Source organism: Juglans microcarpa x Juglans regia, chromosome 4S (genome assembly GCF_004785595.1).
Source record: "Juglans microcarpa x Juglans regia isolate MS1-56 chromosome 4S, Jm3101_v1.0, whole genome shotgun sequence".
NCBI lineage: Eukaryota > Viridiplantae > Streptophyta > Magnoliopsida > Fagales > Juglandaceae > Juglans > Juglans microcarpa x Juglans regia.
Window position 1 is genome coordinate 21161904 of NC_054601.1, and position 6000 is coordinate 21167903.

Genomic DNA, 6000 nt, shown 5'->3' on the forward strand with positions numbered 1-6000 from the left:
ACCTTTGGTTTCAACGACTTCGAGCCGTGACGCCGCATCGCCACGATGCCATCCACGACTCCAGCCACTCACGGCTCACCGACGCCCAGCAATCCACCGTCCAGCAGCGGCGAGACTTCCTCTGGCAAACCATAGGGAACCCGAGACCGACTCTCCATTGTTGTTTTTAGGTATGATTTTCAGATTTATTTATTTATAAGTATTTTTTATTTTTTTATTTAGAATCCGAGGATCAATTTTTGGATTAGGGTTTTTGTTTTCTGATTTGGTATTTCAATCTAGGGTTAGGGATTGTGTTTGCTTTGTTTGAGATGATTGAAATAGTGAATATCATTTTGATGAAGAATTTTGATTGATTTTCACAGTGTGCATTGCCATTCACGGATTGGAATTTGGATGTAATTTTGTTGAAAAAAAATAATTTGTGATGTTTATTGAAAGTAAAATTTATGAATGTTTATGTTATAAATAATTTGTGATGTTTATTGAAAGTAAAATTTATGAATTTTATGTTATAAATAATTGGTGATGTTTATTGAAAGTAAAATAATTTGTGAGATTTATGAGCGATCTAAAATGTAGATTAGAATCTTAGATTTGTGATGTTTGCCACGTTGCAAACTAGCTGCTGTGTAATTAACAATTGGGGTGATTTTTTGTTCTTTCTTGTTTTTACATGTTAGATGGATTCTTCGTCAAGTCCAATTGATCTTGATTCAAACTCCCAAATACCAAAACTCTCGACTTCAAGTGCCCCTAATAGTAGTAATTGTCCACTTCCTAAGAAACGGAAGGGGAAGGATCCGTCAATTGTTTGGGATCATTTTACAAAAGTTGAGGATTGTTCCGTAGATGATCCTAAGGCCAAGTGCAATTATTGTGGCAAGATATACACTTGCCACTCGAAGAGGAACGGAACTTCAACTATGCAAAACCATCTACCTTCATGTCTCAAAAATCCTCATAAGCGTGGGCCTTTAAATAAATACCAAACAACATTGGCAGGTGAGGTATCCTCGAAGGGGTTTGGAGAGAGTGATAATTCTTTAAGAAATCTTGTAACTCATAAATATAGTGAGAAGGCTGTGAGGATGGCGCTTGCGGAGATGGTAATTCTCGATGAATTACCATTTAGAATTGTTGAAGGGCAATGATTTAAGAAGATGGTTTGGTTGCTTGAACCTAGATTTAAAGTGCCATGTCGAGTGAAGGTTGCAAGAGATTGTATGAAACTATTTGCATCTGAAAAAGCCAAACTTAAAAAGTTATTCAAAGATGGGGGAATGAGGATTTCATTAACTACCGATACGTGGACATCGGTACAAAATCTTAATTATATGTGTTTAACTGCCCATTTCATTGATAGTGATTGGAAATTACAAAAGAAAATTATAAATTTTTGTTTAATCCCTAATCATCGAGGGGATACCATTGGAAAATATGTTGAATCGTGCCTCCTTCCTTGGGGCATTGATAAGATATTTACTGTTACTGTTGATAATGCTAGTTCAAATGATACTGCAATTGCATATTTGAGACATTTTTTGACGGAGAATATGTTGGAAGGGAAGTATATGCACATGAGATGTTGTGCTCATATTCTAAATCTTATCGTGAATGAGGGTCTTAAGGAGTGTGATGATGCCATTACAATGGTTAGAAATGCTGTTAGATATGTGCGCTCCTCCCCTGCAAGATTAGACAAGTTTAAGAGATGTGCAGAAAAGGAAAAAATTGATTGTAAAAAGATGTTGTGCCTTGATGTACAAACCCGATGGAATTCAACTTACATGATGTTGGAGGTTGCTGAGAAATTTGAAAAGGCTTTTAGGCGAATGGAGAGTGAGGACTACAATTTTCTTTCTTACTGTAAGGATGGAAACATTGGGCCTCCTAGAGCTGACGAGCGGGAGACAGTGCGGGTTTTTGTAAAATTTTTGAAAATGTTTTATGATGCCACTTGTCGATTTTCTGGTTCTTTACATGTCACGGCAAACACAAGTTTTTTGGAGATTTGTAGGCTCCAAAAAGAGTTGGTTAGACTGTGTGAGAGTCAGAATACTTGTTTGATGAGCATGGCCATAAGCATGAGAATGAAATTTGATAAGTATTGGGGTTCATTGGATAGACTGAATTTGTTGTTGTTGATTGCAGTTCTCCTTGATCCACGTAGTAAGTTGGGGCTTCTTACTTTTCACTTGAAAAAAATTTATGATCATAATTGGGCTGAAGATTTATTGTCGAGGGTGAGACAATTATTATCAGACATGTATGAGGAGTATAATGCTACGTTCGGTTCTTCCTCGAGTAGCAGAGAACATGTTTCCCCTCCGTCATCTGCACCTCCAGATGATGTTGAAGACAATCTTGAGTCACAACTTTTTTATGAGTGGTTACAAGCATCGACTGCCTCTGGATCTACATCTACCAAAACAGAGATTGATCGGTATTTATCAAATGGTTGTGAAGCATTCAGTCAATCTTTTGATTTGTTGAATTGGTGGAAAGTGAATGAGCCTAACTATCCTATACTTGCGAGAATTGCACGAGACGTGTTAGCCATGCCTGTTTCCACGGTTGCATCAGAGTCCGCATTTAGTACGGGAGGTCGGGTACTTGATCCTTTTCGGAGTTCCTTGGCTCCAAGAACTGTTGAGGCACTTATTTGTACTCAGAATTGGTTGCGACATCCGTAAACGCCAATTGATATTCGAGACTCCATGGATAATGTTGAGAGCTTTGTAGTAGAATCTGGTAATGTGTTTTTAACTTTTTCTCATTCAATTCCATATTCATTTATTTTTATTATTTAATTTAATTTGTTTTCATTATCCTAATTTATTAATATTGATAATTTGATTATTTGGTGTTTTCTTATAGAGTTAGGAGCATCATACATCACAACTATTGATGATTGAAGAGTCGAAAACTGCAGACTGAAGAATGAAGATTTTTTGAGTTTTATTCAAAAACAATTGTTATTTGTTGCTTAAGACAATTTAATTTTGTTTGTAATGTGTATTAAACATCTAGTGGAGTTTTTTTTATTTATCTAGTAATTAATAATTTAGTATATAAGATAATAAGACTATAAAATATAAGTAGTATATATGTAGTAGTTACTAGTTAATAGTTATTAGTTACTAATAATATATGCATGGCATGATTAAAATTAAAAAGAAATTGATTTAATTAATTAATTTTAAAAATTCTGGGAAAAAAAAAGTCTTTGTAGTAGATGATTTTGAATAACAAAATGAGCTGAAAAAGAGGTTGAATTGGGTCTTAAAATGGCCCAAACAGTGCCAAAACCGGCCCAAACACAGTGGCCCAAACCGGCCCAAACCCGACAAACCGACCGTGAACCGGCCGGTAACCGAACCGGTCGGTTTTCATACCCTCATTCGGTCGGTTTCGGCCGGTTTTGAGGCTCTAACAAACCGACCGGTCGGTCTCGGTTTGGGCCCAAAACCGAACCGACCGGTCAGTTTTTCAGCCCTAGGTACTTCCTCGTAGAAAAATGTTAAAAAAATTATGGAGTTAATTACACTTTACTCCATCAATCTTTTATCTAATTCATAATATATTTTTGAAACTAATATTTATATCAAAGTAAATACTCAAATTTTTAAAGCTTCCTAATCCCCCATTCTATCTATCAATAGCATTAAATCTAACAAAAATTTACTATACCTACTGCTCATTTATATAATATTTACTATAAAGATATAATTTTTATCTAATTTATTATTATTAACCATATAAAATATAAAATAATATATGCTATTAATTAGTAATAAAATATAAATCATTACATAATTTCTTTATTAATTTATATATAGTTAATGAATATCAAATAATTCCATTGTGTACATAAATTATTTATACTTTTTTGCAACTTTGGTATAAAATAATTTTATATATAGTTAATGATTAATGATTTATTTTTAATTGATGGCATATATTATTTTATATTTTATATAGTCAATGATAATAAATTAGATAAAAATTATATATTTGCAGTAAATTTCAGTTAAATTTGAAACTGCTGGTAGACGAAATGGGAGAATTGGGAAGTTTTGAAAGTTCGAGAGCCCACTTTGACGCAATTATTAATTTCAGAAATATATTATGAATTGAGTGAAAGTTCGAGAGGATAAAGTATAAATAATCCAAAATTATAAATGGGAGAATTGAGGCCATGTTTGTTTAGAGAGGCATTCTCATTAAAAAGTACATATCTATGTATAATCAACTTATTTTTCTTCAAACTAGAGAGTCTATAGGCCTTTGATTTTGAGCTATAACTCACAGAGATGCATTTTTCACTATCTTCATCAAGCTTGTACCTTACTTCTTTTGGAATATGAGCAAAGCAAATATAACCAAATACCTTCAAGTGATTTGAAGATGGTTTTCTTCTACACCAAGCTTCAAATGGAGTTTTATTTTCTACCACTTTTGTTGGACTTCTATTAATCAAATAAACCATTGTATATACCGCTTTAACCCAAAAGGACTTGGGTAACCCCTCCTCACGAAGCATAGACTTCGCCATCTCAATAATGGTTATGTTCTTTCTTTCCGCCACTCTATTTTGTTGTAGGGTGTATCCAATCATTAATTGTCTTTCATGCCAACATCTTCACAAAATTTCTCAAATTCATGGGAGTTGTACTCACCACCTTTATCACTTCTCAACACTTATAAAGTGTCCACTTTCCCTTTCAATAAGTTTTTAGAATTTTTTGAAAATGTAAAAAAAATCCATCTTTTGCTTCAAAAACTGCACCTACATCCTTCTTGTAAAATCATTAATGAAAATTATAAAATATTTGTTACCTACATGAGTTAATATTGACATAGGCCCACACACATTGGTATGGACAAGCTCCAATGGTGTTTTAGCTCTCCATACTTTATCCTTGGAAAATAACTCTCGGTGATGCTTGCCAAGTGCACAACCTTCACAAACCTCTTGCATTTCTTGTATAGTTGGCAACCCATAGACCTTGTTTTTTTGTTGGAGAGTCGTCAAATTTTGAAAATTCAAGTGTCCAAGTCTTCTATGCCAAAGCCATGACTCATCAACCACATCCATCTTTAAGGCCATATTTTTTTAATAAGGAAAAGTGAAATGAAAGTTTCTATTATTCTCCATCTTGATTGTTGCTACAACTTGTCTTCTCCCCCCTTTTGTCATAAATCTTGCAAAAACCTACTTCAAAGTGAAGAGAGTACCCATGCTCTACAAGTTGCCCAATACTTTATAAGTTTTGCTTCAAATTTGAAACTAACAATACGTCCCGAATGTACTTTGTGTCTTTCTTTGTCTCTATAGCAATTGTACATTTTCGTTCTCCTTGAACTAGGGAACCATTTTCCATCGTGACTTGGGAATTTGAAAAAGTATCAATCTCTACAAAAATATTTTCATCTATGGTCATGTGATTGCTACACCTACTATCAAGAAATCACACATCATTCTTTTACTCCAATGCCGCTTCACAAGCATAAAACAAGTTTGCTTCACTTTCTTATTCTTCAGAAAAAAAAATTTGCTTGCTCATTATTTTTTAAACGACAATCTTTTTTAATATGCCCAAACTTTTTACAATTGTGGCATTGAGGTTTTCCCAAGAACCAATAATCTCTATCAACGTGACTACTTTTAAAAATTTCACATTTTTGTTGAGTGGACTCCACATTTCCATTTCTCTCACAATTACTCCTTCCTCTTCCTCTTCCTCTTCCATGTCTTCTACCTCTAGATGACTCACTTTTAAATGAGTCTCTTTCTTGACTTTTTGAATTAACATTGAGTTTAGATTAAAAGACACTTTCAATTGATTTTTTGGAGCATGTACTCAACCTTGTTTATTGGGAGGGATTTTAATATTATTCAGAGTGATTGTGAAAAGGTGGGTGGGCTTTTACTGGTGTCTCGTGCTAAAAGAGAGTTTAATGAATGTATTCATGATTGTGCATTGGTAGATCTCC